Source organism: Narcine bancroftii, chromosome 3, assembly GCF_036971445.1.
Source record: "Narcine bancroftii isolate sNarBan1 chromosome 3, sNarBan1.hap1, whole genome shotgun sequence".
Classification (NCBI taxonomy): Eukaryota; Metazoa; Chordata; class Chondrichthyes; order Torpediniformes; family Narcinidae; genus Narcine; species Narcine bancroftii.
In genome coordinates, this window is record NC_091471.1 from 265,817,425 (window position 1) to 265,836,066 (window position 18,642).

At 42.5% G+C, this 18,642-nt stretch overlaps 1 protein-coding gene across 4 annotated transcripts in view; it reads right to left on the reverse strand.

The window, feature by feature from the left end:
• The window catches only part of arhgef18b (rho/rac guanine nucleotide exchange factor (GEF) 18b), a 128,741-nt gene that overhangs the window by 103,290 nt on the left and 6,809 nt on the right, over positions 1–18,642 (reverse strand). The gene's annotated exons all lie outside the window — the stretch shown is intronic.

Genomic DNA, 18,642 nt, shown 5'->3' on the forward strand with positions numbered 1-18,642 from the left:
GGTCGTGGAAGCAGATTCAAATAAACTTTCAAAATGGAACTGGATAAAAATCAGAAGATGAGAATTTGTGGGGCAATGGGGAAAGAGCAGGGAAAGTGTGCATCTCAACACAGATTACCAGATAGATGGGTGATTGCTCATAAGGAAATGGCAGCTAACGTAATTATTAAAACACACAGCCATCCAAGCCACACAAAATATACATATCATCCACAACTGAGTTAGTCAAGCAAAGAGGAACTTCAATAATGTAAGAAATAGAAGAGAGAGTGTGTCTTCAGTCCCCTCATGCTTGCTATTTTATTCAATAATGGCAAACCTTTATCCTCAATGTTGATTTCCTGCACTAACCCCACACTCTTCAATTCCTTTAATACCCAAAAATCGATCAGCCTGTGGCTTAAATCTATTCAGCTACTGAAAGATGATCGTCTACTAGGGTACAAAATTCCAAATATTCACTACATCTTGGGTAGAGGAATCTTCTATTATCTCTACTTCCAACCCGCATTTTAAGACTATGAACTCCTGTTCTGAACACTCCATCCAGAGGAAATATCAACCCTGACAATCCCCATTGGAACAAAGAAGGATGAGAGCCGATTTAATAGAGATTCTGAGAGGCATAGATTTGGTGGACAGCCAGTGCCTTTTTTTTTTCTCTCCAAGCCAGGAATAGCAACACCAGGGACATTTCTGCAAAGTGAAGGGAGACATCAGGGGTAAGTTTTGTATGCAGAGTGATGTGGTTGCCAGGGATGGTGGTGGAGGCTGAAGCATTAGGGGCATTTAAGAGGCTCTTAGACAGGCACATAGATGGGATAAAAATGGAGGGTTACAAAGTAGGAAGGATTTTATTTTTGATGGGAATATATAGGTCACCACAACATTGCTGTAATGTTCTATGTTCTATAACAATGATGGATGTTTGAATGGTTTGACCCATTGTGTCAATGCTAATCGGGAAAGAGTACCCAACATTCCCACCATCCAGCACCTGTCTGTATCCCAAAAGTTCAAATTCAAGTTGATTTATCATCTTATTGTACAAGTTCAACCTGACAAAACAGGACTCTCTGGTCCTCAGTGCAACATACTGCAAACACACATACAGGCATTACACATATAGACAAACAATATAAGATCACAAGATATAGGAGCAGAAGGAGGCCCATCGCCCCATCGAATCTGCTCTGCCATTCTATCATGAGCTAATCCATTTTCCCACTCCCCAGCTTTCTCCCTACAACCCTTGAAGCACTGACTAATCAAATACCTGTCAATCTCTGCCTTAAATACACCCAACGACCTCGCTTCCACAGCCGTCTGTGGCAATAAGTTCCACAACCCCCTGGCTAAGGAAATAAAGAAGAAATACATATTCACAGTACTTATATACAGATATTAAAATAAATAAATATTATTGTCAAATAAATAGTTGTAAATAGCATCCCTCAGAACACTTTCCATCAACTTGCCCACCACAGACGACAGACTTACAGGCCTATAATTCCCAGGTTTGCATTTGGACCCTTTCTTAAACAGAGGAACCACATGCGCCACCCTCCAATCCTTTGGTACCACCCCCGTGGCCAGTGACATCCTAAATATCTCTGTTAATGGCCCCACTAACTCTCCACTAGCCTCCCTGAGTGTCCTAGGGAATATTTTGTCCAGTCCGGGAGATTTATCCACCTTTATCTTTTTTAACACAGCCAACACTACCTCCTCGGTTATCCTTATATGCTTCATGACCTCCCCACTATTTTTCTTTACTTCAACTGGTTCAACATTTTTTTTACCTAATGAATACCGAGGCAAAGAAATCATTTAAAATTTCCCCCATTTCCTCAGACTTCTCACTCAGCCTACCCTCGCTATCTACAAGGGGTCCAATTTTATCGCTCACTAATCTTTTACTTTTAATGTACTTATAGAAACCCTTTGGATTTATTTCTACTCTGTCAGTCAAAGCCTCTTCATGCCTTTTTTTGGCCTTTCTAATTTCTTTCTTAAAATTCCTTCTACACTCCTTGTAGTCCTCCTTCAACTTCTCAGCTCCCTGCTCTTTATACCTCTTGTACACCTCCCTTTTTCTCCTAACCAAATTTCCAATATTCCTTGAAAACCAAGCCTCCCTATGACTTCCAGCCTTTCCTTTGATCCAGACTGGGACATAACTACTCTGTACCCTCAAAATTTCTTTTTTGAATATCCTCCATTTTTCATTAACATCCTTACCTGAAAATATCCTGTCCCACTCAATACTCCCCAAATCCCTTCTTATTCCTACGAAATTTGCTCTTTTCCAATCCAGAACCTCAACTTTAGGCCTCTCCTTGCTCTTCCTTAAAACTACCCTAAAACTAACAGAATTATGGTCACTAGACCCAATTGGTTCTCCAACATTAATGTCCGCTACCTGACCTAGCTCGTTCCCTAACAGGAGATCCAGTATTACACCATCCGGAGTTGGTTCTTCTACTAACTGATTTAGAAATCAATCCTGAACACATTTAACGAACTCCAGCCCATCCAGTTTCTTTCCTAGTCTGTGTGTCCGGGAGCCGGGCGGGCTGAGTGCTGTGCTCCGATCCCCTGGATTCGGGACTCTGAGATCCCTCCATACCTCCGGCGTTTTCATTTTCACCTTCAGTGTGCATGCGCTATACTGGCGCGGCGGCCAGCGGGCCAACTCTAATATATATTTAATATGATCTTGCGGGCCAAATATAATTATATCGCGGGCCAAATTTGGCCCGCGGGCCAGAGTTTGACATGTGTGCTCTAAAGCAACAGTACCACACTGTGATGCTCTCAATAGAGCTCCTGCAGAAAGTTGACAGGATGATAGCTGGTAGCCTTGCCCACTTCACTTTTCTCAGGACGTGCAGTCATTGTTGCACCTTCCTGACAAGTGAGTTGTTTTGTGACTCTGAGAAACTTGGTTCCTTCTACTCTCTCCACTACTGAGCTATTAATGTTTTGTGGAGGGTGGTCAACTCTGGTCCTCCTGAAGACCACAATCATCTCCTTCATCTTGTCCATGCAGGCACTCAGGTTTTCACTCCATTTCACAAGATTTTCTACCTCTTCTCTGTAGTGCGACTCGCCGTTGTTGCTGATGAGGTCAACTACTGTTGCGTTACCTGCGCACTTGATGACCCTGCAGAAGCTAAATTGAGCGCTGGGTCAATTACATAAACAAGAATGGGCTGAACACACAGCCCTGAGGCATGCCAGTGCTTGACCTTCTACTACCAACCCAGACAGACTGGTAAGGAAGTCCAGAATCCAATTACCAAGAGGGGTGTTGAGTCCCTGTGAGGACACCTTCTCCACAAGCTTCTGGCGTATGATCGTATTAAATGCCTTGAATAGCTGCCCGGTGTCATTCTCCAGGTGGGTCAGGACGTAGAGGAGGGACAAGGCTATCTGAAGGTGAATTGAAATTGATCTAGTGTCTCTAGGAGGTACACTTTGAAACACCAGATGCTCAAAATATTTCAGAATCAATGCCACTGGGCAGTAGTCGTCTAGATCTATAACTGTCACCCTCTTTGACACTGGGATCATAGCTCATTAAGTGTATAATATCAATACGTGGACACTCAAGCATCAAGATTTTTTTCATGTAATAAAACAGAAAATGTAATATTACATGAAATTTCCTTTAGTCTCCCAGAAGGAAAATAAAGATCACCATCAGCAGAAATTGCCTGCTGCCCCTTACAGTCAAAGAGAAGCAAACAAAAGTTCTCCCTCCCCCCCCCCACCCCTCCAGATTCGACTCCCTCAGCCTATGCAGCCACGCAGCTTCAGTCCAAACCATGGGCAACCCGAGCTCCAGGTCAGGAGGCCATGATCAGGAGGCCCTCAGTGCCCTTGGCACCCTCTCACATCTGATACCTGGTACCACTTCAGTCAGTATTAAGCCCATCTCCAGCAGTCTGCAGCCTAATACGAGTCCCTTCACCACAATCCCTGGCAGCCTGTCCCCTGTCTGCTCTTCAGCCTCAGAGCCCCTCACTCGTCTGCCACCATGGGCACCGTCCCTTAGGTCATCTCCTCTGATTCAAACCGGGGTGGGGGAGGGGTGGGGGTGGAATGGTCTCCCTGTTTTCTGTTGACCTGCGCCAGACCTCTGGTTCCCCAGAGTGCGCAACCCCTCGAGGCCACTTCCGAACATAGGGCGCCGCCATCTTAGGCCCAGACCCCATCGCTCCTTTAATAGGTTGCTTAAAGCCAGTACAAAGGCAACAGCAGTAGGACTGGGCAGTAGAACCCTGCAGACAGGCACTGTGTCTCCTCTCCCCACTCTCCACCGGCCTCCCCCAGCGGTAACGTTGCCATTTCAGCTTCTCCAGCAGCACCACCATCAAACTTCTCTGGTGTTTGGTTTCATTGGTATGAAAGAAACCAAATTTCTAAAGATGATTATGAACTTACCACAAACATTATCAGTCTTTAGTGAAACAGGAAAAAGTAGAAACCTTGTTATAAATTCCTATGCAAGACCAGGTCGACCAGTCCAAGTGCATTCCCCGTATCACTAATGCACCACAGCCATGTCACTGTACAATGGACTTTTGTCCTTTTTTAGTCTTAAGACATTCGAAAGCATTTATAGTAAGTGGAGTAGGTTTCCAAGAGCCATTGCATGGTAATTCAGGAAAAACATCAGCCAATTTGTTTGACAGCTGGGCTCCAGTCTATAATATCCTGACAGGGTGCAAGGTTGGAATTTCCTGGCAACTCTGTCAACCAGACTGATTTTGTAATTCATGTGGTCGCACGAGTGTGAAACTGACTGACTGGTTTGGAACCCAGAATGTTACTGTTTCATTTCCAGTCCTCATGCTGCACAGATTTCAGGAACATGAGGGTGAATAGTACGTTTTGCTGTGGGTGGAAACCCCCTCCAACATGACGAAGGCCCAAGCCCAAAACGTTGGTTATCTTTTACCTCCTCAGGATGCTGAGTGACCTGCTGAGTTTCACCCGCCCGTTTGTGTATTCCATGCATGTAGTCCAGTGGTTCTCAACCTTTTTCTTTCCACTCACACTTAAGTATTCCCTATGATTAGGAAGGGAATGTGGAATGTGAGTGGAAAGAAAAAGGTTGAAAACCACTGTTTTAATCCTACCTAATTGACTCGTTATGTGCACTGTTTCAGAACTCCAAAGGAAATGGGCCAATGACAATTTTTCTCAAGCAAAATATTTCAGTAACAATTGGGTCCAGAGCAGTGGTTCTCAACCTTCCCTTCCCACTCAAATACCACCTTAGGCAACCCCTTACCCATCACAGAACACCAATGGCATGTGAGTGAAAAGAAAATGGTTGAGAACCACTGCCCTACATGCTCCTCATATGTTGGCCCCTGCATTGCAGGAACCATCCTGGTAAATCTTCTCTATACTCTCTCCAACATTATTACATCCCTCCTAAGATAAGGGGAACAAAAACTGCACACAGTACTCCAAAGGAGGTCTCGCAATTGCCCCATGAAGCCTCATCAATACCTCTTTACTCTTATACACTATTCCTCAACCATTATCCTTTGCTTCTTACTCCAGTTTTTAATCCGACTCACATCCTGGGGGCCTTTACCTTTTGTTCACTAGTCTGCCACATGATCTCTTGTCAAAGGTTTTACCGCATCAAGCACACTGCCCTCGCAACCCTCTAGCCTTCCTCCTCAAAAGGTTCAATCCAACTCCACTTCCTTCCACAAATTCACATGTCTGTTTGCAATTAATCAGTTCCTTTCAGTATGGTTGTTATTTTTCCTGCAAAAATGGTTTCCAGTAATTCAACCACCAACACTGTTATACTAACAAGCATGTAATCACTCTGCCAATTCTCTTAAACACAGCAGTAGGTTATTAAGACTATTACATGAGGAGCAGTGCTATATTTTTCTTCTTCCCCTATTGCCATTAAAATACAATAAAGCCCCTATTAACCAGAATTCAAGTAAGCAGCAAAAAACATTGTGGAAAATAAATAGGTTAAAAAAAAAGGAAGTTTAATATCAGTGTGCACCTATCAGTCAAAATGCAATCTTAAGCAACCAGAATATTCACACCCAGAATCTACCAATTCCACCCCCCCCACCCCACCAAATAGGTGCCTGATACCAGGGGTTGTATTATATTGTTTTTCACCAGCTTTATGTGCACCAGCTTTTCTCCATAGCTTGGTGCAAATGACTACAAATAATTAAATGAATTCTTTTACTCTTAGTGCTCTAAGAAGAAACTGAAAGAATAAAAAAGGAAGCAAAAAGTGAAAGGGAAAGAATCGCTCTGTGCAACCAATGAAATAATTCTTAGTGTCGGTGTGTCATAATATTGGAATACAGCATTCAAAATGAGCATTGCAAGTTCCCAAAACACAATGAGCTGATTTTAGTGATTTAATTTGAGCGATCAATATTGGCGTTGACTCGAGTTAGTACATCTCCGATATTCCATGAGAGACCTAAAGCATTTCCATGGTTCTCTTAGGTAACTTGGCTTAAAGACAAATAAAAAAAATGCCTCCAACCATGACGCATCCCTTCGGTTCTACCAAGAAGGATTTTATGCCTTGCTGGTTCTATTTTAGGCCAAATCCATTGGGCACCCATGATCAACGAGAACCCAGCAATTCTTGAATGGAATCAATCCCCAAAATAGAGTTGAATTGGCGATGGGGAAGTGGGGAAAGTGACTGAAGCACTGAGGGAGGAGATGCACAAAGGGCCAACGTTGCTCCTCCTTTACCCAAGTGGCATCACATGGGAGGTTCCAAAGCAGATTTGTCAGAAATACAAAGGCTTACAGATTTGCACAGACCAGACTTGTGTTCCCTTGGGTTGAGAAGATTATGGGGTGAACTAATGAAGATTTGTATTAGCTGATTAAAGGCATTGTTTGCATTAACAGAGAAAATTTTTTTTTGGTTGCTGGAGTAAAGAAGGGAATAGAAGGTTTAAACCTTTAAATGAGTTTAGGCTGAAGGTGGGAATTTAACTGAGAGATTCAGAATAGATAGGAAATATATAGAGGGGAAAGGGCCAAACACAAGCATATGGGACTGACTAAATAGTATGGTTAGTATGGACTAGTTGAGCCAAAGGGCCTGTTTCTGTGCTGTATAGTTCTATAACTCTATGTCACTAACTGAGAATAATGGATTTTAATTTAGTAAGATTTAAAAAAGCGGTGCTGGTATGGACTCTGAAGAGTGGAAAGCAGAGACACCGCACTCCTCCATAGGGTCCAACCGCCTGATCCTAATGCTGACAGCCCCATACAGGTTTTAAATGGCCATTAAAGGAGCCAATGAGGAACTTTGGGGGGCATCCGATGCGCTCTAGTATTTGCCAATTAACAATGGCGTGAAGCAAGGCTGTGTTCTCGCACCAACCCTCTTTTCAGTCTTCTTCAGCATGATGCTGAACCAAGCCATGGAAGACCTCAACAATGAAGACGCTGTTTACATCCGGTACCGCACGGATGGCAGTCTCTTCAATCTGAGGCGCCTGCAAGCTCCCACCAAGACACAAGAGTAACTTGTCCGTGAACTACTCTTTGCAGACGATGCCGCTTTAGTTGCCCATTCAGAGCCAGCTCTTCAGCGCTTGACGTCCTGTTTTGCGGAAACTGACATAATGTTTTGCCTGGAAGTCAGCCTGAAGAAAACTGAGGTCCTCCATCAGCCAGCTCCCCACCATGATTACCAGCCCCCCCACATCTCCATTGGGCACACAAAACTCAAAACGGTCAACCAGTTTACCTATCTCGGCTGCACCATTTCATCAGATGCAAGGATCGACAACGAGATAGACAACAGACTCGCCAAGGCAAATAGCGCCTTTGGAAGACTACACAAAAGAGTCTGGAAAAACAACCAACTGAAAAACCTCACAAAGATAAGCGTATACACAGCCGTTGTCATACCCACACTCCTGTTCGGCTCTGAATCATGGGTCCTCTACCGGCATCACCTACGGCTCCTAGAACGCTTCCACCAGCGTTGTCTCCGCTCCATCCTCAACATTCATTGGAGCGCTTTCATCTCTAACGTCGAAGTACTCAAGATGGCAGAGGTCGACAGCATCGAATCCACGCTGCAGAAGATCCAGCTGCACTGGGTGGGTCACGTCTCCAGAATGGAGGACCATCGCCTTCCCAAGATCGTGTTATATGGCGAGCTCTCCACTGGCCACCGTGACAGAGGTGCACCAAAGAAAAGGTACAAGGACTGCCTAAAGAAATCTCTTGGTGCCTGCCACATTGACCACCGCCAGTGGGCTGATCTCGCCTCAAACCGTGCATCTTGGCGTCTCACAGTTTGGCGGGCAGCAACCTCCTTTGAAGAAGACCACAGAGCCCACCTCACTGACAAAGGCAAAGGAGGAAAAACCCAACGCCCAACCCCAACCAACCAATTTTCCCCTGCAACGGCTGCAACCGTGTCTGCCTGTCCCGCATCGGACTTGTCAGCCACAAATGAGCCTGCAGCTGATGTGGACATTTACCCCCTCCATAAATTTTTGTCCGCGAAGCCAAGCCAAGAAAGGAGCCAATGGTGTTTAAAATGCTGCAACTGCAGGGTCTGTTCCCAAGATGGCAGCACCTGTGATGGCAGCGTCCTCAAGGGATTGCAGAATCCAGGGAACAGAGCACCAGAAATATCCCAGTTGAGAAGGAGAAGCATAGGAAGCAACCCTCCAGGAAGGTGACTACGGCAGGCTGTAGGCTGAGGGTGACATGGTCAAAGGGCCCACACAGGCTGCAGTCTATTGGCAACTCGCATTTAAAGGACCCACACAGGCAGCGGGCTGCTGGGGATTGGTTCATGGGAACCAAAGGGTGCTGAAGCCAAGGAGGGCTCCAGAAGGGTCTCGGGACACTGAAGGCTTCCTGACTATGTAGGAGGTTTAGGTCTGGAGCTCTGACTGCCAATGAATCGAACAGGGATCTGTGTGGCTACGGAGGCTGCGGGAACACAGGAGACGAATCCACAGACGCTCAGTAACTCTGAAGGGATTCTCCTTTCCTTCTTTTTCTTATTGTAAGGGGTGCCAGGAAATGTTAATGATGACTCTTTATCTGCCTAATGTGTAATATTACATTTTATGTTTTTATTAAATAACAATAAAAGAACTTTTAATCTTGATTATCCTTCACATAACTATGACAGAAATAGCAGCGCAAGTGATTGTGACAAATTAAATTTATGTAATATAAATTCAGTTTATTAAATAACCTGGAATTAAATAATCATCTTTTTGAAATTAGTGGATTGTTCTTTAAAATGCAATTTATCTCACTAACACCCTCCACAGATGGTTGACCCACAGCTGCCCAATCAAACCATTCCACTGTATCAGAAGATCGAATGTCAAAAAAAATAATTTGGTCTAAATCCTTGAAATTCCCAGTTGACAGAACTGGGAGATCCATCACCAGGAATGCTGTTGTTCAAGAACAATGAGATCCTCTCTCAAAGGACAATAAACATTGGCCTGAAAATGAACATCGAAAGGTCAAAATCAAAATTTATTGTCATGAACATGTCATGAAACTCGTTGTTTTGTGGAAGCTTCACATTTATCTTAACCATCTTTGGCTTGGCTTCACGGACAAAGATTTATGGAGGGGTAAGTGGCCCATTCAGAGCCAGCTCTTCAGCGCTTGACGTCCTGTTTTGCGGAAACTGCCAAAATGTTTGGCCTGCAAGTCAGCCTGAAGAAAACTGAGGTCCTCCATCAGCCAGCTCCCCACCATGACTACCAGCCCCCCCACATCTCCATCGGGCACACAGAACTCAAAACGGTCAACCAGTTTTCCTATCTCGGCTGCACCATTTCATCGGATGCAAGGATTGACAACGAGATAGACAACAGACTCGCCAAGGCAAATAGCGCCTTTGGAAGACTACACAAAAGAGTCTGGAAAAACAACTAACTGAAAAACCTCACAAAGATTAGCGTATACAGAGCCATTGTCATACCCACATTCCTGTTCGGCTCCAAATCTTAACCATAATAAATAAAAAAATAGTGCAAGAAAAAGTCAAAGTCAGGCAGTGTCTGTGGTTCGTTGATCATTCAGGAATCTGATGGCAGCGGGGAAGAAGCTGTCCATGTGCCGCTGAGTGCTTGTCTTCAGGCTCCTTGTACCTTTTCCCTGATGGTAGCAGAGTGAAGAGGGCATGGCCTTGATGGTGGAGGGACCTTGAGGATAAAGATAGCTTTCTTAAGACATTACTTCTTATAAATATCCTTGAAGGAGCGAAGACTGGTACCCGTGATGTTGCCATCTTAACAACACTCTGGAATTTTTTCTTCTCCTGAGCATTGGCACCTCCACAACAGAGAGTGATGCAGCCAGCCAGAATGCTTTCCACGGTACACCTGTGGAGGTTTTCAAGAGTCTTCTATGACATACCGAATCTTCTCAATCTCCTCACAAAGTATAGCTGCTGGCGAGTCTCCTTCATAATTGCATCGATATGGAGGCTTCAAGACAGATCCTCAGAGATGTAGACACGAAGGAATTTGAATTCTTGACCCTCTCCACTGCTGACCCCTCAATGAAGACTGAGTCACGTTCTCCTGATTTTCTCCTGAAGTCCACAATCATCTCCTTGGTTTTGCTAATGTTGAGTGCAAGGTTGTTGGTGTGACACCACTCAACGAGCTGATCTTTCTCCTTTCTGTACACTTCCTCAGTGCTGCTTGTGATTCTGCCGACAACTGTGGGGTCATCGGCAAATTTGTTGATAGCAATGGAATTGTGTCTGGGTGTAGAGTGAGTAGAGCAGTGGGCTAAGCATGCATCCTTGAGGAGCCTGTATTGATTGTCAGTTTCCAATTCAAAGTTGGATGTAAATCAGCATTGAGAGGGACTGCTGCTCCAATCCATTCCTTGTTTCCTTCACAGAAAATTCTCCTTCCTGAAGTTCACTAAGAGCATAGAACATTACAGCACAGTACAAGCCCTTTGATCCGCAAGTTTGTGCTGACCCATGCGAACCTCCTCTAGAACAACCTAATCCTTCCCTACCTCACACCCATAGCCCACTATTTTTCTTACATCCATGTGCCTGTATAAAAGTCTGTTGAATCTCCCTATTGTTCCAGCCTCCATCACCATCCCCAGCAATGCATTCCAGGCACCTTCCACTCTCTGAGAAAAAAAACCTATCTCAAACATCTCCCCTAAACTTCCCTCCACTCCCTTGAACTGAGGATCAATGGGCCATTTCAGATTGCAATTCAATGTCAACCTCATTGGTTCTTCCTTCTATAAAGATGCTGGTGATATGTTAAGTGTGTTGCATGGCCACCAACACTAGCAATGTTTAAATCACAGAATGTAGTTAATCAATTGAATATTGATCATACAGTGAATGGGATCCAGGGCTAAACGTAGTCCAATTGTTGGTGTTGTGTCTTACATGAATGTGCATTTTTAAGTTTATGGAAGACTGGCTCTGCCAAATTACTTTTGGAATCATCTCTCAGTGGAGACTTCACATTGCCACAAATTCCTTCTCCCATTAAAATGAGCTTGCCGTGCTCATCCACTAGTTTTAAACGGAAAGTTCTGACACAGATTATTTTTGCAGATGAAACCATTGAAGTCTAACGCTTGTTTGGTGATAAGTGTGTTCCTGTGGTGGACCTGATCCATATGTCTGGGTTGTCAGCATCTCTATTCTGATGTGAGACACAATAACAAATGGATCAGGAATGGAACCAAATGACAAGCAGCAGCAATTAATTACCAGAAAGGAGTTAAACTTCAGTTTATATGGAAATAGTCTCTGTATATAATATAGAGAATTGCTGAACTTGTGTTTATCTTACACAGTAAGAGGAGAACCGATGATTATTATGGAGAATTGATGGTCTGTACACACTATAAGAAAATAGAAGATGCTCTATATTACGGCAGAGAGAACAAACACTATATATATTTCAGGAATGGGAAACCATATATACCACAGAGTTGACTGAACTGGGGGGCATGTGTTTGGAGAATAGAAAATCCAATCCCTGAGTGAAACCTTGTAAATATTAAAAGGCACATACAAACCTGTGCATGCAATAGGAAAAAAGCAACCACATAGACAGTAATAGGGCACAGCACACTCTATGCAGATGAGTAAGGAACACTAGATGGTATCTGTAACATAGGTGTAACAAACTAACAAATTTAGTTATGAACTAACAAAGGAACAACAATGGAAAATTCACCAGACAATAGTAAATTCAAAATAATAGTTTTTAGTAAACTATCAATAACATAACATTTCATAATTCTGAACATAACCCCACTATGGGCAAAATGTATGTGTGTGTGTGTGTGGCCACATCCCAAACTATTACAGTTTAGGCATGATTCTGAAAAGTCCATTTTAAATTTCAGATTCAAACGTCTTATGTTGAATTTGTAGATTTTTAAATTGCAGTTCAGAACGAATTAGGAAGCATTTGAAACATCACGTCTTCAGACTTCTTTAAACTCGCAAATTTCTTGATGAGCTGTTTTTCAGAAAGATATTTCTTCATAAGAGTGATTTCACAAATTCCCTCTTATCTTGCCTCAGAGTTACGGAGTCTGTTTTCCATGATAATTTCTTCCTTAATCGAGAATGACCATTTTCCACGGACACATGAGGCTGCCCTCTTTTCTTCCAGCCAGTTGGAGTGGCTATTTCTTTTAAAAATACCACTTTTGGTGTTCCGCCTTTTATTAAGGAGAGCACAGACAGCTTTCTTCTCTAAAGGAAATATTGCTGCTTTCTCAATCCTGCGTCTCACAGAATGGCCGTCTCTTTCAACTGATCCAAAATGTCTGATTTCAATAATATATTCCATACAGATCTTCATGTCACATGGTATGACATCATAACATTCTTTGAAGTTTTTCTGAACCTTTTAACATCTTTATGCTAAAAAATATAATTTAATCTTTATCCACTTATGTACGGAATCAAAGTAATTATCTCTGTTTGATGTTTCTCTTTTGCTTCTGAGCTGTCTGGGATTGACCAGGAAAATGCTTCTCAAGTAAACTGTCCATTGCTCTCTTCTCAAGAACCATTATAAAATCTTTTCATCTCTCTGCTTCAGATACAAACAACACTTTCCGACTTTAAAAATGGTTTCTGTGTGTAATTGTGTTTAAAATGCAAATGTCTCTGTTAATAATGAGGCCGGCTGCCATTTTCAAAGAATCTCTCTCTCTCTCTCTCTCTCTTTGTGTTTTTAATATATAAATGTGTTGTCTTTGTGCCCCTGAAACTAAACTCACATATATATTACTAAGACATATATAATGGTATATGAAATATAGCTTAACACAAACTAAAGATTAATCATAGCACAATTTTGTCACAATTGGGGAAAACAAGCATTGTACGTAAATGGGCTATACAAGCCAAACAACTATGATAAGAAATAGCTATACTTGTGAATACTAAGTGAAATACAGTAAAATACCAGTATTGAAATTCAAGGAACCAGCAGCCTCAAACAACCAGCAAAAAAAAACCAAGGAAAATAACTAGGTAAAAAAATTCAAAAGTTGAAAATTGACGGCCCCTAGCCAATCCACACAACACGCAATCTCAAGAAACCAGAAAATTCACTTATCCGGCATCTACCAATCCCCATAGGTGCTGGATACCGGGAGTTTTATTGTAGTATACCAAATATCTATTGCAGGGAATAGCAGATTATGTATGTACCCTAAGGAATAGTAAACACTGTGGTTACTATAGGCAACAGCAGACTGTTACTGCTGAGATGCAAACCCTGCCAACCTTGTAGTATAATGAGTATATTCCAAAAAACAGTAGCTACATACATTCAATAAAAATGAGCCCCAAGACTTCACGCACCAGTGCATGCACCTTGTACAACAAAATGTCATTCCCTGCAGTGTCCTGGCAGTGTGGAGTGCTCGAAGAAGAAGCCTTAAGTTGTGCAAGGGTTATTCACGGTGCTTTACAGATAAAGACCAGATCAACGTGTATAAGAAGGTAGACTTTTAAACACTCGAGCAACTCAATAAGGTGAAAAACAGGGGCCTACGCTCATCAAAAGTTATTCTCACAAAAATACAGAGAAACTGCTGTAATTCAGAATTCAAGCAATCAAAGAAAATAAATTGGTAAAAAATGCACAAGTTTAAAATTGGCGCGCCTCGCCGTTAATTCACCAATCACAGAACATGCAACCTCAAGCGACTGGAAAATACTTATTTGGCATCTACCAGTCCCCAGAGGTGCCAGATACCAGGGGTTTCACTGTATAATGGTTCTTTCTTCATACGATCTCTAGTCATCATCTCCTCACCCTCCTCGTCTTACCTCCCATCCCCCAGTTTCCCTAAATCCTGAAACACAGAGATTCAAACAATGTACAATTCTTGAAGAAAACATGCTGCTTCTGAACTAGTAGTTCTCCATTTATTCTCTCCCTGACCTCCAGGGGTAGGAAGTACAGCTGAATCAGGAGCAGAGTTGGATACTCCACCTCTCGTCTATCTGCCATTCAATAGTTTCATCACTCCAGAATCCTGTCTACCTGTGATAATGTTTCCCTCCATTTATCAAGAACCTACCTACCTCTACCTTTAAAATATTCAGAGATGCTGATTTTTAAAAAACAGTAAATTAGATAAAGCACCTTAGCAGGCCCTTCCAACCCCGAGCTTGTGCTACCCAAATACACCCATTAACTTAGAAAAGTGGGCTGAAAAATGGCAGATGGAATTTAATGCTGATGTGTGAGGTGCTTCATTTTGGTAAGAAGAATCAGAATAGGACATACGTGGTAAATGGGAGAGCATTGAGGAATACAGAAGAGCAGAAAGATTTAGGAGTAACGGTACATCGTTCCCTGAAGGTAGAAACTCACATGAATAGGGTGGTGAAGAAGGCTTTTAGTATGCTGGCCTTTATCAATCATTGCATGGAATATAGGAGTTGGGAGGTGATGTTGAGACTGTATAGGACGTTGGTGCGGCCTAATTTGGAGTTCTGTGTGCAGTTCTGGTCGCCTAATTATAGGAAGGATATAAACAGAGTGGAGAGAGTGCAGAGAAGGTTTACCAGAATGTTACCTGGGTTTAAGCATCTAGAGTACAGGGAGAGATTGGACAGATTAGGTCTTTATTCTTTGGAGCGTATAAGGTTGAGAGGGGATTTGATAGAAGTATTTAAGATTATGAAAGGGATAGACAGAGTGGATGTGGATAGACTATTTCCGTTAAGAGGAGGAAAGATTAAAACAAGAGGACATGAGTTAAGAATTAAGGGGCAGAGGTTTAGAGGTAACATGAGGGGGAACTTCTTTACTCAGAGAGTGGTAGCCATGTGGAATGAGCTTCCGGGAGAAATAGTGGCGGCGGAGTCAATTGTATTATTTAAGAAAAGGTTGGACAGGTATATGGATGAGAAGAAGATGGAGGGTTATGGGCATTGTGCAGGGAGGTGGGACTAGAAAGGGGTGTTTGGTTCAGTGCGGACTAGAAGGGCCTAATGGCCTGTTTCCGTGCTGTAATTGTTATGTTATGTTATGTTAACTTACTAACCCTGTTAGTGGGAGGAAGCAAGAGTACCCAGAGGAAACTGACACAGACATAAGCAGAATGTACAAACTCCTCATAGTCAGCACCGGATTCGAACTCGGGTCACTGACCCAGTAATAACCTGGTGTTTTCCACTACACTAACCATGTCACCCTTCCATTCCCAGACCCTTCTCCACTTTTACAACTCGAGTTCATAAACCTCTGAAAAAAGCATTCCATCTCATCTCTGTCTTCCACAGCAATCTCTTACCGTGGAATATTGTAAACTCTACTCTGTGTACACCAGATTAAAATAAAGCTGGTCTCTATGCACCAACTCCCCTCAGTTCATCGTGAAGAATTTTACAGCCATTGAAGTTTGCAGTCATTGTGAGGAACACATTTAGCATTTCATGCACAGCTCACTCTCACTTTTGCAATAATGATCGTATTTTCTGATTTTTGGTGCGATGGTTGAAAAATAAACATTGGCAGAGAAAATTAAGGCAATCGTTTCTGCTTTTCTTTAAATAGTATTACGGTATTTTTATTTTCACCTTCATGCATTTTCCCATCCCTTCCGAAACCAGGGAGCAGTGGCGACAAGGTTAGTGTAGCGCTTAGCACATTGCCGGGTTCTAATCTGGCACTGTCTGCAAGGGGTTTGTAAATTTTCCCCATGATTTGGTTTCCTCTGGGTGCTCTGGTTCCTGATCTTCCAAAGATGTACAGGATTGATAGATTTAGAGACGTGAGTGTAATAGAGAGATGTGGGCTCATGGACTGGAATAGCCCATTACTGTGCAGTATTTTAAAAAATGACAGGGCATCAGCCAAAATCATATCCCTGGGATTTGAACCTTCAACCTTTCAACTCAAAACTGACATCTCAGCTCACACCCTGACTGTCATCTTGACTTCCTCTCTCTCGTGAAGAGGCTTAACCCGAAGCTTGTGGGCAGTGCTAGGCTCTACTCAAATATGTGTTCATTTAGGTCCAGCCCAGTCCATGGTGCAATAATCCTGGGGAGACAAATAGGAAAGTGGTGCTGAGGCTGAGATCAGATCCCAAGTCCGATGATCTTATTGAATTGTGGAGTGCACCCAATGTACCATATGGCCTCCACCTATTCCTGTTTTCGATATTGCAGTTGGCATCCTAACCTAGGGTCTGAATGTAATGGTTTTGTTCCCTTGTCTAAAAGAATACAGTACGAGGATGTTCAATTACTGTACCTGGACAGCGAAGCTTTTGCTTCCTGAACCCTTTTGGGTATATTTTATGGTTTTTGGGGTGCTGATCATGAACCTTTTTTTTTATATATAACTTGTGATGTTCTGTCATATTTTAAGTTTACTTTAAGCATAAAAAAAAACCATGAGGTGCAACATTTGATTGAAAATTCATTTTCTGCGTTCACACTTGGACATCTTCCCTGCAGATCTTGGTGCTGTCAGTGACGAACACAGTGAAAGGTTTCACCAGGACATTGTGACCATGGAAGAGCAGTATCAGGGCAACTGAAATCCATCAATGCTGGCCGATGAACACTGCCACGGGAGGTATCAGATACTAAGTACAAATGAAAATCAGCAACAAAACATATTTAGGTCAGTTAAACTAACACAATGTGTCAGCGTCATTATGCGATTAAACTTGCTAAATTCAATAAAAGTTCATTTAATGTTTCTCCAGTGTCCTATGTGATACAACAAATCTGAAATTATCTTTACGTTCAGCTGGAAGTTATCTATCATAATCCCCAATTTTTTTTTTCAGGGAGAAAACCTTTTGAAAAAAATTGTTGTCCAGTGACTGGTCAAGCTAGACTTATAATTTCTTCAGTATGTTCTCCATGAATGCTAGAGGTGAAAAACCTCGGACATTTTTTTTTACTCTCCCTGAATCACCAAAACTCTCTCTCTCTGAGTTGGCTTCATCTTCATATACTTTTGGTTCCACTGTTTAGGAGTTGGCAATGTCTAATGCACTTTTTCTAAATGTTTATAGTTTCCCCATTAGACTGGCTAATGCTACAAGAATTTTTTTTTCTCCTGCACTTGTGGAAAGGGAAAATGATCCCAGATGGCTCGGGCTGGTCAGTTCCACACTCAGAACATTGGGAGCAAGCCTGAGTTTTGGTGCCTGCCTGAGTCGATCGATTCTTCAGCTGTGACATTTGCTCTTTCACCACACGCTTGCTTGCTTAAGCAGCAATAATCAAAGGTAATATCCTCCATCCACAACATTAGATAACTGACTGAACCGAGGCCAGAGATATGATCACCCAGCTGAGTTGAGAAAAGGGCAATGGTAATATTATCAGCCGTGATGTATTGCCCCTTTTATTGCTCTACAAACACCACAGCTTTACAAGGCCAAACAGGAATGGGTAATTAGTGTTTGTGGTGCCTACAACACCATGTTGATTTAAATAGGCTGAATGCAATGTGCATGATGGCACCTTCACATCCAAGAACTGATTTCATCTAACAGCTACAAGGCCCTTGAACTTCGCTTTACTCCCTTAAGCATAACCTACTCGCGGGACCACCAAAAGATCTGGCTGCACTATTGAAACATCATTATTTTTTGCACTAACTGCAACCGTGATTATTAATTGATTTTTTATATTTATTTTCTTTCTTCTGTCTTATGGCATATTGTGAGAGTTTAAAGTCTACTTGTTGTATCTTAAATATTTGTGTGGCTGCAGCAAGTTGGAACTTCAGACCATCAGTACATTGTACTTAAGGATATGATAATGAGCTCATGTCAAACCATATCATATGCTTGTAATTGACATCTTGTTTCCAATGCATTGCCCAGGACTGATACTTCACAACCAGTCCTTGAGACAGTTGACAGTCAAGAAATTGATTTTAGGGAGCGTCTTAAATGAGAAATGGGAGATACAAAGAAGAAGGGTTTGGGGAGGCAATTCTATCATTTAATACAGGAAGAAAGGCTTTCAAAGCTTGGAGAAGGATATGAACCAGGTGCAAAAATAGCAGATGGAATTTAATGCAACAAAAAGTGTCATTTTGGAAAGACAAA